Source organism: Hetaerina americana, unplaced genomic scaffold (assembly GCF_022747635.1).
Source record: "Hetaerina americana unplaced genomic scaffold, ioHetAmer1.1.p SCAF_333, whole genome shotgun sequence".
NCBI classification, from domain to species: Eukaryota; Metazoa; Arthropoda; class Insecta; order Odonata; family Calopterygidae; genus Hetaerina; species Hetaerina americana.
This window is the reverse complement of record NW_027286912.1, coordinates 142,155-163,290: the sequence shown is the minus strand read 5'-3', so window position 1 is coordinate 163,290 and position 21,136 is coordinate 142,155.

The following is a 21,136-nucleotide window of genomic DNA, read 5'->3' as shown; positions in this document are numbered from 1 at the left end:
GAAGCTGTTCATGATGCTCATGGCCTTGCTGGAGATTCCGGTGTCGGGGTGCACCTGCTTCAGCACTTTGTAGATGTAGATTGCGTAGCTCTCCTTCCTCCTGCGCTTCTTCTTCTTGTCTCCCTTGGAGATGTTCTTCTGGGCCTTGCCCGCTTTCTTCGCAGCCTTTCCGCTCGTCTTGGGTGGCATGGTGATCACGTTCGGCGAACGGGGTCGATTTCAGTATTTTCGCCGATCATCAGTCGCCTGCTTATGTACCCCTGGTCCGTTCCGTGAGCCGAATCTCCTCGACGACCAATCACGTAAAAGCATGATGTGGCGTCGCTAGGACGGCGGCAGCCTATATAAATGCGCCCAGGAGTCTGACAGCGATTAGACAGCACTACCAGATAAAGAAGCATTCAGCCATGTCCGGACGAGGAAAGGGAGGAAAAGTGAAGGGGAAGTCCAAGTCCCGCTCCAGCAGGGCCGGTCTTCAGTTTCCGGTCGGTCGTATCCACCGTCTGCTCCGCAAGGGGAACTATGCCGAGCGTGTTGGTGCCGGTGCCCCAGTCTACTTGGCCGCCGTCATGGAGTACCTGGCCGCGGAAGTCCTCGAGTTGGCCGGTAACGCTGCCAGGGACAACAAGAAGACGAGAATCATCCCTCGTCACTTGCAGTTGGCCATCCGCAACGACGAGGAGTTGAATAAGCTCCTGTCGGGCGTTACCATCGCTCAGGGAGGTGTCCTTCCGAACATCCAGGCGGTGCTCCTGCCCAAGAAGACTGAGAAGAAGGCATAAGCATCACGCTGTGCGCATAAAAGGTCCTTTTCAGGACCAGAACATACTAGAGAGATGTACGCGATAAATGTCATGTGAAAAAAATAATAATAACAATAAACGTAATAAGCATAGCGAATGAAACGTGGAGCTATAATTGGGCTAAGGTAAACGATGGGAAATAAAGCGTATAAAAAGTGAAAGCGTTTGTGCTGAAATGCAACGAAGAATGATTGAAGGTGACACTGCTTCGTTTACAATGTATTTCATAGTCTGTCATAAAATTTCACCTGCAATCTGCCGCTTAACTACGTTATTTCTTGTTAACATGTATGGTTGCAACGGCGCGATACACATTGTCGCCAGTCCGTTGCCACGTGCTTATTCATGTACGGTTGCAACGGCGCGATATACATTGTTGCCACGTGCTTATTCATGTACGGTTGCAACGGCGCGAAGTACATTGTTGCCCCGTGCTTATTCCTGTACGGTTGCAACGGCGCGATATACATTGTCGCCAGTCCGTTGCCACGTGCTTATTCCGATTCGCTGACAATGTCTTTAACGTCGGTAAAGGCTCATACAATTTCAACTCTATTATCACCGCCATTTTTTTTTTGCGTTCGAACAGGTCTTACTTTACTATTTATCGCCGTCACACACGCTATGGCGAATAGGGAATAATTTTTCGTTCCGTTATGGCAAAGGATTGGCTCCATCTCTGAACATTGTATTGGTCCTTAGAAGGACCTTTTTTATCGACGTACGCCGGGTGTCGGATGGCGATCCCGTCGCGTCGTGTCTAACCGCCAAACCCGTAGAGAGTGCGGCCCTGTCGCTTGAGTGCGTACACGACGTCCATGGCTGTGACGGTCTTCCTCTTGGCGTGTTCGGTGTAGGTGACGGCGTCGCGAATAACGTTCTCAAGGAACACCTTGAGCACACCGCGCGTCTCCTCGTAGATGAGTCCGGAGATACGCTTCACTCCACCTCGGCGGGCGAGACGGCGGATGGCCGGCTTGGTGATGCCCTGGATGTTATCGCGGAGAACTTTGCGATGACGTTTGGCTCCTCCCTTTCCCAGGCCTTTTCCTCCCTTGCCGCGTCCAGTCATCTCTGTAGTCTGCTCGTAGTAAGGGCTGCTGTCTGATGACCTGAAATGCACCTTCGCCGGTATTTATAAACGTCGCCGCCGCGGCGATGACGTACCCGACCTCTCCACCAATCAGCGTCGCCCGTACTATCTGGCGCCATTCTCGGAAGTGCTTAAAAGACGGCGTTGACCCGGCTTTTTACAAACGACGACACAAGAAGGGAGCAGCAGAGCAGCAGCAGCAGCAGCAGAGGAGCAGTAGCAGCAACGCAGCAGCACCAGCAGCACCCTAGCACCCCGGCAGGAGCTTCGAGACCTAGCGGCGAAGGAAATCACCGCGCAAGTGGTGTTTCCGTCCGACGTGCGGGCTCACGAGGCGAGAGCCAATCAGAAGCGAGCAGGCCCATAGCCTAGGCTATATAAGTCGGCGCGTTTCGTCAAGTCTTCACTTGCTCTTCTAAGAGCAAGGGGAGCACATTTCGATTTATTTTTTAGGCCGATCATTCGGAACGAAGGAAAGGGCCCCACCAGTGGTAACCCCCCTTCGCACCCGGTGACCGAAGGGACCGCCCCGCCCGGGGACTAACGGTCTATTCTCCGAGGGAACGACCGGGAGCATCGCCGAGACCGCAGCTTCGGAGTAAGGCGCACTCTTGCGCCGTGCCATTCGGCCCTTTTCAGGGTCTTTAATTTTTCAGCGACCGGTCACACGGAACGAAGGAAAGGGCCCCACCAGTGGTAACCCCCCTTCGCACCCGGTGACCGAAGGGACCGCCCCGCCCGGGGACTAACGGTCTATTCTCCGAGGGAACGACCGGGAGCATCGCCGAGACCGCAGCTTCGGAGTAAGGCGCACTCTTGCGCCGTGCCATTCGGCCCTTTTCAGGGTCTTTTTCCATTTCAGTGACCGGTCACACGGAACGAAGGAAAGGGCCCCACCAGTGGTAACCCCCCTTCGTACCCGGTGACCGAAGGGACCGCCCCGCCCGGGGACCATCGGTCTAGTGATCATCTTGTGAAACAGAGGGATTGGTCCTCTGACTCTCCGGCTGGCACACTAAACCCCCTTTGCCGCCCCCAACGCACTCGTTGGCCTGGCAGAGGGCCCCTTAATTTAACCACAAGACTTGCACGCCGTTGCACTCTTCGGCAGTATCTTGTGGACTCCTCCTACGCAAACACAAAGCGGGGCCGGGCTAACGTAGTCCCCGGTTCTCACCCGCGGGGGCAGAGAGCGGTACCCGTCTGCTCGCGGGCAGGCGGTCCATTAGGATCCCCGGGTTGGTTGGGTAACTCACACAGCGTCAAGCGAACGCTGCTGCTTCGTACGTGCGTAGGACCCCCTTCCACCTCTAGGGCTGTGCCTCACACAGCACTAGGGAAGGGTTGAGAACACTCCCATTCTCAGCCAGCGCCGCTCTTGCGTGCGTTTCCGTGTAATTCGTCCCCTCAGGACCCAACGCGCCGCTGCGCTGAGCGTACTTGCGCTCCTCCTAGATCCCATTTGGTCCTTATAAGGACCATAAACGGCATCCTTTCTCCTCTCACCCATTCCCATCCAAGACAACCCGCGCTCATCTCACCTACCGGGGATCATGTCGACTGAAGGACCGGGGTACTTCCTGCGGGACAGGCCGTCCTCAGACCCCCCTGAGAAGTGGCAGGAGGCGAGAGGACGCAAGGGGAAGAGGAAGAAACGTCGCAAGGATGGTGCCTCTCCTGAAGAGAACGGAAGCCCCTCCCCTACTCCCTCCCCTATCCCACCACTCCTTCCTCTCCCCTCTCTCCTATCAATCCCTTCACCTCTAGGTGCCGCATGCCTCTCCCCCTCATCAACTCCCTCCCCCCGCCTGGTGATTTCCGTGTCACCGACGGCCAACCTCCTTAACCATTCTCCCTCCTCCCCCTTTTCCCCAATCCATCCTCCTACTCAGAAACCCCCACCTCTTCCTACCCTCTTTTCCCCCCTCCCGAGCAATGCTACTCACCCGCCTGCACCCCTTATGAAACCCAAGCCCAAAAGACAGGTGAAGAAGACCCCTCCTCCCCCTCCCGTTGATCTTCCAGAACCAGCCCGCCTTATCCCTAACCAAACCCCCCGTTCCCCCCCTTCCTCCTCCCCCCGCCTGACGTCCCAAGCCTCCAATGATACCACAATCCATTTTTCCTCTCTTCCCCGGGACACGAGCCAGAAGAAATTCTTCACGGCCCTGAGGTCCGTCCACCCTTCCCTTGCCACCTCCCAAATTATTGTCTACCCGGGGGAAAGAGCGGCGAGGGTCCGACTTCCGCGGCGGCAGCTGTCTCTCCTTCAGGGTGAAGGCAAGAAACGGCTGGACGCCCTGTTGGGGGAGACGTGCGTCGTCTCTGTTGTGGGTCCCCCTAAATCCAACGCCGCATCTTCCTCCGCTCCCTCCGACCCTAAAAAGCCCTCCTTTTCTTTCGTAGTGCGAGGAGTTGACCTCTTCATGACAACTGCGGACATCAGGGACGCCCTCACCGACGCCGGAGTTCCCGTGGCCAACCTTTGGCGGATCACCTCCCGGGCCACCAACTCCGAGACAACTTTAATCCGCTGCATCACTTATGATGCGGAAGCGGCCTCAATTGTAATCACTGGTGGCCTCACCTGCTACGGCCGCTTGTATCGGTGCGAGCCGTCACATCCCCCTCCACCCCGCCCACAACGTTGTTTCAGGTGCCAAGAATTCGGCCACCCCACGGCGGAGTGCAGAATGGACACCAAGTGCGGGAGGTGTGGTGCAGCCCACCGGGATGCTGCCTGTACCGCAACGACGCTGCGCTGCCCTAACTGTGGTGGCGAACATCACGCCGGGGCCTGGAAGTGCCCCAAACGTCCCGCAGCCCCAGTCTCTCTTGCCACTACTGCCCCAATTCTACCAGACCCTTCCATTGTAGGTGCGGCGAAGGATGATGCACCTGAGGCCAAGGAAGCCGTCACCAAGGGAGACCTGTTGAGGTTTCTCTCCCTGGTGTACGCAAATGCTGCCCCGGGACACCGCCAGCAGATGGAGCTCATCCTGAACTCCGCTGCACGGTCTGTCTTCGGCTTCAATATAACAAATCTTTATTCCAGGAATACCCTATTCCCCGCCATTTCCTCTTACGCTTCACGTTGTAGATGAGGCCCGCGCACATCGCCTTTGCCAACGTCAATGGGGGCGTGAAACAGAAGAAGCCACTCCTCCAGAGCTACATCTCTAACGCTTCCATTTCAATTCTAGGCCTAGTGGAAACCTTCCTTCCAGCATACCGTCGTGTTAATCTTCCCCATTTTCAGGAATTTTCCAAGCCAAGGGCTGCTCCACGGTCAGGGGGAGTATCGCTTCTTGTCCACAAGGACATAGGTGCGAAAGATCTGCCCATTCCTCCAAGCGTCATGTCAGGAGGGAATGAAGCTGTCCTGGTAGAGTGTCGCATCGGTCGTAGGACAGTGTATGTGTGCACGCTCTACTCAAGGCCACATGCCCCCCTGCCCGGGGCGCTCTTGTCTTTTATTCTCTCCCTAGGTCATTCCTGCGTCATCCTTGGCGATTTTAATGCCCGGAGTCGGTCCTTTCGGGATGCGGTCACCACGGTGAAGGGGCGCCAGTTGGATACCTTCCTCCTTCGGCATCCCTTGGTCCGACTGGACATTCCTTTTCCCACCTTTGTGGGACGTGGTCCCTCCTTCCCCGACCAGGCTCTGGTCTCCTCCAACCTTACCCATCTTGCTGGCGGCATCACCGTTGGGGACTGCATCACGTCGGACCATCTCCCATTCTCTTTTCCATTCCAGGGTACGAGACGCCCAGCCAAGAGGGTCTTCACAGTCACGGACAATAAAGCCGCTGACTGGGAGGCCTTCAACAGCACGGTAGAAGCTGCAACTGAGGGGGCCACCGCCCCGCGTTCGCGTAGCGAAGTCGATGAAGCCCTTCTACGGCTGACTGAAGCGTTCGCGGACGCGACGGCGCGGCTTCCAAAGAAGCAGATAGATCCCTCGCGCCCCCCACTTCCACCTGATGTAGTTCAATTAATCAAATATAAGCGTTCCCTTTACAGGCAATGGCTCCGCACCGGGGACCCGGAACTGAAAACAGAATGGAACCGCTCAAATGCGATCATCCGTCGACGGGTGATAGCACACAAGGAGCAATCCTGGGCGATCGCCTGCTCCAAGTATGATAGCACGGAGGGGGCGAAATTCTGGAAGCAGTTTCGGGTTCTCTCCGGACAACACAAACCAACCCGGATCTCCCTGATTAACAACGATGGCGTCCCAGTCGCCGACGGGCTAGGGAAGGCGGAAGAATTTCGACGGGTTCTTACTGATGTTTTTCGCCCGCAGGAGGACCCGGCCTTCGACGAACGACATAAGCAGGCCTGCTTACATCATCTGAACTCGCTTCCATTCTCCCTTCTTCCCCTTGAGGTACCCGAGGCACTACCCGATGATGACCCCCTTTCTTCCCCCATTGACAAAGAGGAAATGGCAAACTGTATGCCCCGCCGCCACAAGGCCCCAGGACCGGACGGGATCACCACCCGTCACATCCAGAAAGCCACCAGCTGCTTCACGCCCCTGCGTCTGATATTCAACTCTCTCCTTTCCTTAGGGTATTATCCCACGGCTTGGAAACCCATGACTGTTGTCATGATTCCTAAAGCTGGGAAGGACCACCAAAAGGCTGAGAATTATCGCCCGATATGCCTCACCAGTGTGATCGGGAAGTGGTACGAAAGAATCATTACCCGACGTCTCACACTACACTTTAACTCTAATGGTGTCCTTCCCCCACATCAATTTGGTTTCCGCCCACACAGATGTACCGTTGACCCTCTCTGCCACCTCACCACAATGGCGGCAGAGGCAATCAACCGGCGGCAGTATGTGGCAGCCCTGTTCCTGGATATAGAGAGGGCTTTCGATGGGGTGTGGCATGAAGGCCTCATCGGCAAGCTCTCTCTTACCCCCGGCGTTACTCCTCCCCTTCTCAGACTAATAAACTCATTTCTCTCCAACAGGCAGGCGAGGGTGCAAGTGGACGGACACCTATCCCTTCCCTTCCCTCTGCTCGCAGGTGTCCCTCAAGGTACCGTCCTCTCCCCTCTACTTTTTACCCTTTTCTGCTGGGACATGCCCACAGATAAGAATCCCGGAAAGCGAGTCACACTCGCACAATACGCTGACGATACAGCACTGTGGTTACGGGCACAGCGGGTGGAGACGGCCGTTAAACATCTGCAACGCGCTACATCCACCCTGGAGGGATGGTTCCGGAGGTGGCGCCTGCGGCCGAACCCACATAAATCCACCTTCATCGTGTTCGCCGGTAGCCACGATTGCCGTGGAGCCGGCTCCAATCCCCACTCCCTAACCCTATGGGATAAGCGTATTTTCCCATCCTCCTCCGTCACTTACCTGGGCGTCCACCTGGACAGGCATCTCTCTTTCAGGGTCCATTTGGGGGTGGTGAGGGCGAGATGCAACCGTCGCGCCAATCTAATTCGTGCCGTCCGGGCAAACGGCCGGGGAGTGTCCGAGAGCTGCGGTTTGCTCCTGTACAAGGCCTTCCTGAGACCTGTCATGGAGTATGCCGCGCTCGCGGTCCTCCCTACACGGGACAATTTGGGGCTCTTCGCATCTTTGGAGCGTAGAATCCTGCGACGGTTGCTTCTCCTCCCTTACGATACCCCAGAAGAGTATGTGTATGACCGAACTGATATCGAACCGATCCTCCACAGGTTGTGCCGTATCCGTATCAGATCAGCGGCCCGCCTGGCAGACCACAATGAGGAGCTGCTCACCGACATCCTGAGCCACCTAGGAGGACTACTGCGTCGCCGTCCTGCGATTAAACTGCAGTCACCAGCTCGTGTCATCTCCACACTCTTCCCCATCTACTACCCCGAGGCTCCCCTGCCATCTCATCAGGTCCGCACGGTATTGCCGCTCCCGCCGTCCCTGCAGCCGGATCCGGATCTACCACTTCTTCCCCTGCGACGTAGAGGACGTGCCAGGATGTGAAGTGAAACGTGCGAAATCAAAGTGATAGTGAATCAGTTGGACGTTATTTATTTATTTATTCTATCTAAGTGTATTTATATTCATCCTGTTACCTTTTCTGTTTTCTGTTATATTTTTACTGTTATCTGTTGTCTCTTCTTCCGTTGCTGTTCTTCCCAACTCTCTTCCCCGGTGGTCTGGCGGAGGTTTTACGGGTTTCCCTCCGCCCATGGGTGAATACCGGGCCGATACCGCTCCCGCAGAAAAGAGTGTATATCAAAGGTTTTTTCCGCAACCGCTACCATCTTTGTAGCCTTACTATATTTATTTCTTTCCACCCCGAAGAGGAGTGTATCCTAAAACGGGGTTTCCGTGTTGTTTTTATTATGTTTCAATATATATTTTATGTCAATCCTTGTAATAGTAAATCTATACGGAAATAAAAACCTTTTAAACGTAAAAACGTAACGGCTTTTTACAGATCGCAGAAATGGCACGTACGAAGCAGACAGCCCGCAAGTCCACCGGAGGAAAGGCCCCGAGGAAGCAGCTGGCCACCAAGGCCGCTCGCAAGAGCGCGCCGGCGACGGGAGGCGTCAAGAAGCCCCACAGGTACCGCCCCGGTACCGTGGCCCTTCGTGAGATCAGGAGATACCAGAAGAGCACGGAGCTCCTCATCCGCAAGCTGCCCTTCCAGCGCCTGGTGCGTGAGATCGCCCAGGACTTCAAGACCGATCTTCGGTTCCAGAGCTCCGCCGTCATGGCTCTCCAGGAGGCCAGCGAGGCTTACCTAGTGGGTCTCTTTGAGGACACCAACCTCTGCGCCATCCACGCTAAGCGTGTGACCATCATGCCCAAGGACATCCAGCTGGCCCGCCGTATCCGCGGAGAGCGAGCTTAGAAAGCTACTTTCGGCCGAAAAACAAAGGTCCTTTTCAGGACCAGTACATACTTAAAAGTTTGAATTTAGCACGATCGCACAATAATTAACGACGATGTAAATCCATTGGAATGATGGACGACATGAAATTTCCTTTGCGCATGGCAAGTGCGTTTGCACGGCTACGCATGAAATGAGATGAAATAAAAGTTCGTGCGATGCTTACCTGACGCGCTTAACGAAAAGAAAACAATACTCCGTGACGTGTTGTTCATTTTACACGTTCTATGAATGTTATTCTTAATTTTTTTTTTCGTCCGTCCATGTCGCATCATCAATTTTAAATAGGACCGTTGTTTTTGCATGGCATTAATCATGATAAATGTTAACTTTGGGCGTGCTCAGTGGCGTGGGCATTGAGTGGCAAGCATCTTTGGAAGACATGATGGTCCTAAAAAGGACCGAGATTGGACGCTGTCTGCTGTCCTAGGTGCGCCGGTGGCGAAGCAGTGATGGTTCACTTCTTTTTCTGGGCGGCGGAAGGTTTCTTGGCGGCGGGCTTGGCCTTGGTGGGCGTCTTCTTGGGCTTGGGGGTCTTGGGTTTGGTGGCCGCCTTTTTCGCCTTCGACGGGGACTTTGCCGCCTTGGCGGCGGGTTTCCCAGCCGCCGGCTTCTTCTTTGGCTTGTCCGCCGCCTTCTTCGCCTTCTTGGCTGGTGGCGCGGACTTGCTTCGCTCCTTGGGCGCGGACCTCTTGGTGCCACTGGACGCCTTCTCGGAGGACTTCTTGGCTCCGACCGCTTTCGGTTTCTTTACTCCCGTCTTCTTGACGACCTTTTTCGCCTTGGTCGTCCCGCTGGCTGCCGCGGGTGCGGCCTTCTTGCTGTGGCTCAGCTTGAAGGAACCTGAGGCGCCCTTTCCCTTGGTCTGGACGAGAGTTCCGGCGGTGACGGCCGCCTTGAGGTACTTCTTGATGAAAGGCGAGAGCCTCTCGGCGTCCACTTTGTAGCTGGCTGCGATGTACTTCTTGATGGCTTGAAGGGAAGAGCCACCGCGCTCCTTGAGGCCCTTGACTGCGTTGTTAACCATCTCGGAAGTGGGCGGGTGCGACGGCTTTGCGCGAGCCTTCTTGGCTGCTCCGCCCTTGCTGGCCTTCTTGGAAGCCGCGGAGGTTCCTGAAGAAGGCAGGGGTTTTACTGCGACGGTGCCCGAAGGCTGGGCTGCCGGTGGTGCGGCTGCCGCTGCTCCAGATGCTGCGTCTGCCATGTTATCGGCTGCTGCGTGATGATAGAAAGAGAAAATTACCAAGACATGGATTTCTTACGAAAGTCCACCTTGCTATCGTACCATTTCGGAGCAAAATACGATCTCTTCCTCTCGCCTCCGGTGCGCTTCTCGGATTGTTTGTACTCCACTCCTCCTCCGACTTTCGCGTTTCGGAGAGTGTCGGGGGCGCGTAACGAGGGCGCCTTGCGCCGCGGCGCCCGTCAGGGTTCCACCCTGTCGGCCGTGGCGGCGCCAGGCGTTTGGCGAGCCCAGTTCGTGTGCAGCGGGTCGTCAAAATACGGGTTGTCGTCCTGTCGAAGGCGTACCCGGGAATAAACGTTGCACACGTTTCTACCGGGGTCGATTCCTCGAGATCCGAGGTAACGTACGTTCGAGGCCATCCTTCACCTGGTATTGGACGCGCTCGCGACCCGGTGGGCCGCGCGCCGGCCGCGGAAAGCGGCCCCGAGAAGACGGTCCCTTCGGACGCCTTCCCCCTGACTCGGCGCCTGTCAAACCTTCCTCCTGTTCCTCCCCGGTGCCTGTCCCGTAAGCGGACGTTTATGCATTTTTCGACGACTCGGGGGCGTCGCGACGCACCCACCTCCCGCGCCCGTGGGAAAGGATTATCGAGTCGCAAATGGAGACGGAGTCACCCGTTAAGCGCACGCCTTACGACGCGTCCGCGTGGGCTTCGAAATGGTTGCATGGGGTGGCCGAAGGGGAAAAAGAAATGAACTGTACGCACGCGAATGGGACGTCAAAGTTCACGTACAACAAAGTCGAGGATGGCGCCGAATTATGCTTTAGCCCCGTGAGCGGGCGGGAAAAACAATGTAGTAGCCGAGGGCGCGCAGTGGCGACCCGGCCGTGACGAGTTTGCTCCGTCTCCAACGGCTTCGGACGTCGGTACCTCGTTGCGGGATGATGAATTTGTAGCAACCGGCATGTCTTCGGAAACGAAATGATACTTCATCACGGGAAAACTCTTATTGTCGTTGAAACGGCGCCACATCCACGTTTCCGCGGATGTCTACCCTAGTTTCCTTGCACGTCTTTCGAAGAGGAGAGTCGTCTGCCGTCGACTTGTTATCGCGTACATTTCTTTTATTAACCTTCCTTATCTGTGCGATGCGTTGGATGTGCTTTTCTCCACGGTGCCGTCAAGTTACGGAATACACCCCTACGACCTTAAAAAAAAATCCCTCCCACACACACGCTGTATGTCACGTTAAATGACCCTGTGTGATGGGATACCTCGGGGACGTAGTCAACGTGAAAGCGACTCCTTGAAAACCAGGCTCTCGTAAGCGTACGTAATTCGTGTCGGCAATTTCGCTCGGTACACATCCCCCGCCGTACGTCTTATTCACGGAAACGGCGAAAATAGGGCGCATCGCGGGATTGTATGCGCGATCATTACGATGGGAATCGCCATAAGCAAATAGGACAGATGCGTTTAACTCAATAATATCCACATCCCTTTCGTCGTAGTTGCGGAGCTATGACGGCTTGTATTCGTGTCACAATATTTTTCAGTTGCTTCCAACCTAATTTCACATCGTTTCCACTTGTTTCCAATCGACATAATGTGTGTCAAGCATATGGATCTTGTTTTTTACCTCCATGCCGTTGGAATAATATCTTTCATTAGAGCAATGGTCGACTTTTCCTTGTAACTTTCGAGGGTCGGGATAGTGATTGACGGATAAGGTAGAGTGAATAGCCCTTACCTGGAAAACATTCCTGTGAATAAATAAAAAAAACGTGGGAAAAAGCCGTCGGGGCGTGATGCGGCGTTCAATAGTGATGACAGATTATACTATCTGGCGTAGGAAAGACTTGAACACGATTTTTCCTGGGATCGTAATCAGGGATCCAGGCTGGTTTCCAGTGCTTGCGGGGTTGGGGGGACTAGGGGCGGCATTAACAGCCGGAACCGTTCATTCCTCTACGACCTCTCTTTCGTGGAACTCTATCACCGTCGACAGTTCACGGAACATCATTTCTCGGTTCTGTCTCGAAGAAGCCCCTGTGTTAATTCAATTACTCAGTATCTACTTCGTTCTGCATTACTTAATCAATACATGTGGACCCATCAAATATTTCATCCCCGTTCATTGTTGATTCCTTGAGGTTCTTAGCGATGCGGAAGCAACTTTATCGTCACGAGTAATAAAAGAACGATGATTAACAATTTTAAGCTGTCTGGTACCTAGCACATCACCATAAAAGATACGAAATAAGCATTCCAGTGAACAGGAAAACAAATTGTCGTCTTTTCCCCGGCCAATCTGGGATCATTGCAATGTGAAGCGAAAGTCAATCAGGAGTTAAGAGGATTCAATCCACTCACGATGAAGTAGACGACTGAAGGTTGCGTAGGTCTATGTGCACGTTCGTGTGTGTTAGTTTCTAGTGTTCATATGTAAATGACAGTTGTGTCAATGGGGGAACGTTATTCGAAAGTAACACTAGTTGACTCGAATTTAATCATTCTTATTACCAGTAGTTGCATTGCAAAATTTGACATTATCACGGCAGGAGGTAGGTGATGACTGTCATAAATGTTCGCTAATGGAGGACGTTTGTCATCCATTCCGAGATTTTGAAAAAAAAACTGTCTCCGTTTACATATCGCTGCGTACCCGAGATATTTTACTAATTTGGTACTCTGTGTGGATGAATTTATTAACAGATGTCATAAGGGTGATTTCAACTACACAAATTTGACAAAGTTCAATGTTAAGTATTAACGCCTCGCTGTGACTGGTATGACATTACATGATATCCCGGTGATTAAGCATCACCACAACTGCTAAGGTAATTAATCGTCATGGTGTATATCATGAGTCTTAAAATCACACGATCGTTATGAAATTTACACCGCTTCACGGCTCGTCGGCATTTTCTCCCGTCCGTAGTTAAGTTGTATGTTACTAAGTTGCCTAGGCAAGGACGTTATTCCATTCCATTCCCGGCCACTGTTACTAGGTGAATCTGATTAAATATCGCTTCACGAATCACTATTGTCCTCAAAGCCGAGCGTCCTTCGGTTAACGCCACTGCGGGAAATCGGTTGTCGAATACGGTGAAGTGACGATCTCGTGTACCTAGTGTCAAAATGCGGCCGGGGTGGATTCTTCAATGGGGCTAATGCGGTAAAGATTTTCACCAAATTTGCAGAAAGTAGAAATGCTAAAAGGACGGACAGGTAGGCACATGCGGCAACCTTTTTCGTCAGAAATGCACTCGGAAAGAAAGCACTTGTAGGAAGAGTCGCCTTAATGAAAACGTTATGCAATCATCTCATAAATGATTATACCGGCCGCTAATTTTAAAGATTTTTCTTTCACGTCAAACTTCGACCTCTTTTCCCTAGATTTCATTTCCCTAATCCCGCAAAGAAATAAACAACATTAACGTATGTCCTTCCATCCCTTGTGTATCAACGTAATAAAATTAGCGGGTAAGTTGGGACTGGGACCATTTAACTTTTGCCTAGAGAAACATTTTCTGTTCTGTGGCGTGACAAGACAAGTAAAGATTTCTGGAAAGGTTAATTTCGTTCAAAAGAAGGGGAATGAGCCGTCTCGCACCGGAAAAACCTTCGTGTCCCGCGGAAGGGACCCCGGTTCAAAACTATAACAAGAATCGGTCATTTGGAGGCATGGTGATCAAAGAACTGGTCTACTTGTCACGTCTGTCTCGATGCATTTGTAATCAATTGCTGATAAATCGTTGCAGTATCGCAAAAAAAAAATTGCGGAAAAGGATGAAAAATCACTCAATCGACTTTAAAATACTTGGGGGATTCGTTCAGAGGAGGTTTATCAACATTGTTTCAGCGAGATGCCGATTTCCCAAGAAGGAAACCCGATGCCCATTACATAAATTGTTATTTGTGCGAATGATGCTGATTCCATATGCTGTTAACGACGATGCATTCCGTAGAAATAGTTTCTGGGAATTGATTGATTGGATAGAATTAGCACAATGGAAAATCCACGGAAGCGCTCACTGCCCGCCATTTTGTTTATTGCGACGCCTGCTCGTCACGACTTGGTGAATGTACAAGGAACGCTGTTGCCCAGCTGCGTTCTATGCTTGCGAGGTTTCCACAGAAATTTCTTCCTCGTGCGGAATGCCACGTGGGTCATTGCGACAGCCCTTTTCTGGTTAACGTAGAAACTTGGGGCGAGGACGGGTCGCATTACCTGCCTGCCTCCTCGCGTTGAACCCCCGAGGAGTTTTACGACGTAGCGGATGGGACGGGAGGTTAAGCGGAATTAGCCTTCGCGGAAAAACGGCCGCGTGGGAAGGGCATGTGGGAACCTGTCATTTACTGCCCCTGGAAGTGAAGCAGGAGCAACGTGACCACAAGCGTACCAGTTTCGGAGGGAGACGGACGCCGTGAATCCATATTATTTTTGACGGAGGGAGACATGTAAGTCAAGGCTTACGTCTGAGAAACGAGCATAGCAGGTCAGTGGTTTGAAAAGTACTGGGTGAAAGGGAAGTAATCATGGGAATATAATATTTTTTCCTTAATATCTCGACGGTCATTTTCATCAAATGCAGACGCATAGCAGTAGAAAATATAATTGAATAGGAGGTAAGAAATTCGTCCATCTTTTATTGTCATAAGTTTCTCCTTTACATTTACTCTATTTTTTCGTGAACCGCGCGCGTGCACACCAGGTAAGTAGTTGGTGAATCGGAGGAAAGCGTGGGACTCTAATTTTCCAGGTTTTTACGTTTATTTATGTACGTCCTTTGCGGCCGAGTATTGACGATTGCCCATCGCAGTCGGGTATTTGAAAACTGAAGATTATTTCATGGCCCTTAGAAGGGCCGTTAGGATGCATCAAAGCAATCCCGTCGAGGAATTTACTTTGAGCTGGTGTACTTGGTGACGGCCTTGGTCCCCTCGGAGACGGCGTGCTTGGCCAGCTCACCGGGAAGCAAGAGCCTGACGGCGGTCTGCACCTCCCGGCTGGTGATGGTGGAGCGCTTGTTGTAGTGAGCCAGGCGAGAAGCTTCGGCGGCGATTCTCTCGAAAATATCGTTGACGAAGCTGTTCATGATGCTCATGGCCTTGCTGGAGATTCCGGTGTCGGGGTGCACCTGCTTCAGCACTTTGTAGATGTAGATTGCGTAGCTCTCCTTCCTCCTGCGCTTCTTCTTCTTGTCTCCCTTGGAGATGTTCTTCTGGGCCTTGCCCGCTTTCTTCGCAGCCTTTCCGCTCGTCTTGGGTGGCATGGTGATCACGTTCGGCGAACGGGGTCGATTTCAGTATTTTCGCCGATCATCAGTCGCCTGCTTATGTACCCCTGGTCCGTTCCGTGAGCCGAATCTCCTCGACGACCAATCACGTAAAAGCATGATGTGGCGTCGCTAGGACGGCGGCAGCCTATATAAATGCGCCCAGGAGTCTGACAGCGATTAGACAGCACTACCAGATAAAGAAGCATTCAGCCATGTCCGGACGAGGAAAGGGAGGAAAAGTGAAGGGGAAGTCCAAGTCCCGCTCCAGCAGGGCCGGTCTTCAGTTTCCGGTCGGTCGTATCCACCGTCTGCTCCGCAAGGGGAACTATGCCGAGCGTGTTGGTGCCGGTGCCCCAGTCTACTTGGCCGCCGTCATGGAGTACCTGGCCGCGGAAGTCCTCGAGTTGGCCGGTAACGCTGCCAGGGACAACAAGAAGACGAGAATCATCCCTCGTCACTTGCAGTTGGCCATCCGCAACGACGAGGAGTTGAATAAGCTCCTGTCGGGCGTTACCATCGCTCAGGGAGGTGTCCTTCCGAACATCCAGGCGGTGCTCCTGCCCAAGAAGACTGAGAAGAAGGCATAAGCATCACGCTGTGCGCATAAAAGGTCCTTTTCAGGACCAGAACATACTAGAGAGATGTACGCGATAAATGTCATGTGAAAAAAATAATAATAACAATAAACGTAATAAGCATAGCGAATGAAACGTGGAGCTATAATTGGGCTAAGGTAAACGATGGGAAATAAAGCGTATAAAAAGTGAAAGCGTTTGTGCTGAAATGCAACGAAGAATGATTGAAGGTGACACTGCTTCGTTTACAATGTATTTCATAGTCTGTCATAAAATTTCACCTGCAATCTGCCGCTTAACTACGTTATTTCTTGTTAACATGTATGGTTGCAACGGCGCGATACACATTGTCGCCAGTCCGTTGCCACGTGCTTATTCATGTACGGTTGCAACGGCGCGATATACATTGTTGCCACGTGCTTATTCATGTACGGTTGCAACGGCGCGAAGTACATTGTTGCCCCGTGCTTATTCCTGTACGGTTGCAACGGCGCGATATACATTGTCGCCAGTCCGTTGCCACGTGCTTATTCCGATTCGCTGACAATGTCTTTAACGTCGGTAAAGGCTCATACAATTTCAACTCTATTATCACCGCCATTTTTTTTTTGCGTTCGAACAGGTCTTACTTTACTATTTATCGCCGTCACACACGCTATGGCGAATAGGGAATAATTTTTCGTTCCGTTATGGCAAAGGATTGGCTCCATCTCTGAACATTGTATTGGTCCTTAGAAGGACCTTTTTTATCGACGTACGCCGGGTGTCGGATGGCGATCCCGTCGCGTCGTGTCTAACCGCCAAACCCGTAGAGAGTGCGGCCCTGTCGCTTGAGTGCGTACACGACGTCCATGGCTGTGACGGTCTTCCTCTTGGCGTGTTCGGTGTAGGTGACGGCGTCGCGAATAACGTTCTCAAGGAACACCTTGAGCACACCGCGCGTCTCCTCGTAGATGAGTCCGGAGATACGCTTCACTCCACCTCGGCGGGCGAGACGGCGGATGGCCGGCTTGGTGATGCCCTGGATGTTATCGCGGAGAACTTTGCGATGACGTTTGGCTCCTCCCTTTCCCAGGCCTTTTCCTCCCTTGCCGCGTCCAGTCATCTCTGTAGTCTGCTCGTAGTAAGGGCTGCTGTCTGATGACCTGAAATGCACCTTCGCCGGTATTTATAAACGTCGCCGCCGCGGCGATGACGTACCCGACCTCTCCACCAATCAGCGTCGCCCGTACTATCTGGCGCCATTCTCGGAAGTGCTTAAAAGACGGCGTTGACCCGGCTTTTTACAGAGAGGAGGACAGGAGATTCCATTCTGAGCTTGCGAAGTGAACGGACGTCTTTTTGAGCGCTCCTTCTTTCGTGTTTTTGTGCGCGTTTGCGTGTTTTGGGTGCGATCCCTTTGTGGGTCACTGTGCCGCCCGGCGGGTCCTTTGATCCGACCGCCGCCGCCGAGCAACGGCCGCCCGCCCGGGCCGGTCGCTTGCCTCCCCCTCCCCTCCCGGGAGCTGCCTAGGCGCTCGCCCCGCCCGACTGCTCGGCCGAGTGGTCCCCCTTCCCCTCCCGATACATTCCGTCGTCGAGCTACGTCTCCGATGTGCAATTAACTAAAATTATGCGAATTAAAACGTCGTCGCCTATACATCACGACGCTGGTCCACTTAAGCATCCGCGTGGTTCACATGACGTCGCTATAAATCTTGGTCTTCGGGGAAATCGCCGAACAACGCAAACGCCGATTGCTTTAGCGGCAATTTCAGCGAACCTAATCCAAAGTGACTCCGTTTCTCCGGCCATGGCCGCAGTCCCGCTGACCACGGACAGTTTGCGCGATGCGCTCGCGGCCCTTTCCGTGAGCGAAAGGGACGCTCTATTCGATACTTTCCGTCCCCATTCTGTGTCGCCTGTGCCGCACACCACCACATCATCTGCACATCACATCACGACGCCTTCTCGGCCGCCTGCACCACCACAAAACCAGCCAGCTTGCCACTCCGCTACCTTGCCGGTGGAGCCAATGGACCTCGGTGCCGCCACGGCCCCGGTGAGTGTTCCCGCCCTCCCCGGTCGTTCTCATTCACCTCAGCGCACTGTGACGGACGCAATGCGTCCGAGCGCGTACCCTGGCAATGCTAATAACAATGTCATTAATGTTTCCAATTCACCAGACGCCGAATTTAAACTTGTAACGTCTAAACGCCGCCGCCATATGGCGTCAGGCGCTTTATCTTCCCCGCCGGTGTCCTCCGTTGGCATCGCCAACCGATTTACGCTTCTATCGGAAGGTGAAACTCCCCCTTCCAGTTTAAATTCCGTTCGTCCTCCTCCGCGTGATCAGGCGCGAGTATCGCCCACCGCAGCGGGTCCTAACAAGCCCCCAGGTAATGGGAAAATTCCGCCATTTCGCCTCGTGGACGTCTCAAAATGGGGAGAAATAAATTCGCGCATCAAGCGAGCTTGCGCTTTCCCCCCGATCGCCCATTCCACGGGCGCGAACGCTGCCGTCATTAAATGTGTAAACGCGGACGATTATACTAAAGTCGCTTCGATTCTCAGGGAACTGGAGGTTCCCCATGTGACATATCAACTGCCTGAAAATCGCCGCCGCGAATTTGCAATTCGCGGCGTACTTCCGTCGATCGACGACGATTCGCTTCTACGCGATCTGCAATCGCTTGGCCACCCTGTCATCACAGTGCGACGCATCACGTCCACTCGTCCGTCCGATAAAGAACGCGATCAAGGAATACGCGAATTGGAGCGTTACCCGACAACCACCATTCACGTCGTCTGCGAACACGCAGTCGACGTAGAAGCTTTTTTAAGCATTTCATTCTTGGCGGGTCTCCGTGTCACGGTGACCCCGTTTCGCAAACCGAACATGCCCGTGCAATGCCACCGTTGCCAGAGAATCGGGCACACAAAAAATCATTGCTTTTTGCAGCCGAACTGTGTTCGGTGCGGCGAAAAGCACCTTAGCAACGAGTGCATTAAATCCCGCGATACCCCGGCTCATTGCTACTTATGCGGTCTAGATCACCCCGCTAATTACCGTGGATGCGACGTCCACAAGGAAGCCAAGCGATTGCAGGCCGCGAAGAAAAAACCAAGTGTTTTTGCCGCGGCACAGACTCCTCCTCCCCTCCCACGCTCCTTCGCCGGGGCAGTGACCTCGTCAGCTGCTTTTCCTCCGCTCCCTAGCTCAAGGCGTCCCTTGCCGAGCGGACCAGATGGCCACGCGCCCAAGCCCGGAGAGCATCCCCTCCCCTCCCCTCCCCTCGTCGGCCCTATGCCGTCATCCCGTGATTCTTCGCCTGCCTCGGATGCTTCGGAGCTATTAGCTTGGTTTCGAAGCATAATGATTCAAATTCAACATGCACCTACGCTCGAGGCGAAGAAGATGTTTATCTTGGAGCAACTCCTCCAACTTCATGTCTAACGTCCATACGTCTTCACCGCGCGACACGCTGAAAATTCTTTCCTGGAATTGTAACAGTATTTCCAACAAAAAACACGAGTTGTTACAATTCGCCTCGCAACACCACATAGACATCATTCTTCTTCAGGAAACCTTTTTAAAACCTCACGTCTCTTTCTACTCTTCCGATTACATTACACACCGTCTCGACCGCAACGCTCAAGGCGGAGGAGTTGCTATCTTGATTAAACGGGATATCTCTCATTCCCTTCTCGACGTCCCCATCCTCTCCTGCATGGAAGCTCTCGGAATTCAAGTACATACAACGCAGGGTAACCTGAATATATTCACCATTTACCAACTCGTCGGCAGGGCGCGTAAATTGAATAATAACGACCTGAACCTTTTGATGTCACGTCGCAGGTCGGGCTTGTACATAGGAGATTGGAATTCTCATAACAGACACTGGAATTGTTCCTCGACCTCCCGAAACGGGCGCATTTTGCATGCGTTCGCATCAAACCTACCCTCGTCCTTTCTCGCTCCCATGGAGCCGACACGTGTCTCCCGATCCCCTTCAAAAGTTTCCATTATCGATTTCGGTCTGGCGATCAACCTTCCCTTTGTCGGCACGCCCTCGGTCATCCGAGGATTTTCATCCGACCATTTCCCGGTCCTTTTTCACCTCCCCCTCTCCTCTCCTCGTCTTCTTCCCCCACCTACCCCGTCCTTAAACTGGGACCTTTTTCCTGCTTCCCTTGCAGACGTCTTGGAGCCGTTCGCTCCCCTTTCTTCCCCCACTCCAGCGGACCTTGACCGCCGAGCAGAAGCCGTTTCGGATGCCTTTGCAGAAGCGAAACGCCGAATCACGAAATTTATTCCTCCCAATTCTGGGAGAAGATCGCGTCCCCTTCCACAACACATTCTTGTGATGATAAAAGCCCGTAATGCCGCCCGTCGCCTATGGCAGCGTGACCGATTGCCTTGGGATAAGTCCCGGTACAACCGCCTCGCTGCTGACGTCAGACGGTCCATTAAGGCTTTTTCTTCGCAGGAATGGCTGCGTCATGTTTCCTCCCTGTCCTTCGAGGATAACTCTCTCTGGAAAATTTCCAAGTCCCTCCGCCGTAACATTAAAACGACCAACCCTCCGCTGCAATTAGCGGACGTTTTAATTTTCGATCCGGCAAAAAAGGCGGACATTCAGGCTGACCACCTGGAGTCCACCATGGCAGTCGATCCCACCCCATCCCCTGCGGATCGTAAAATCAGAAAGTTTTTAAAATCGCTTCCTTCAAATCCACCTGATCTCCCTTTGCTAACGTCCGCGGACGATATCAAAAGGGTTATCACTTCTCTTCCATCTAAAAAAGCACCCGGTTTTGATGGGATAACTAACCATCAACTTAAACTTGCCGCCTCCGTTCCGATGTTTCCCCTTATTATTTCTGATTTACTTAATCATTGCTACATTGCTTCCCATTTCCCATCCCCTTGGAAAACAGGGAAAGTTATCCTCCTTCCGAAGCCAGGGAAAGACGCTACTATCCCCGGAAATTGTCGCCCGATAACTCTTTTGTCTAACCTGTCCAAAATTTTCGAGCGAGTCCTTCTGACTCAGCTTGAATCTCACGCGAAAGCTCAGGGCATCTTCCGCCCGGAGCAATTTGGTTTTAGATCTCGCGTCTCCGCGCCGCATCAAATACTTCGCTTGTGCGAACGTATTTCGCACGGCTTTAATCTCCGTCGATCCACGGACGCTGTCTTTCTTGACATCGCCCGCGCGTTCGATAGAGTTTGGCATAAAGGTCTGCTTTATAAATTGCACCTCTCGAACTTTCCTCCGCCCCTCATCAACTTGATCGCCAGT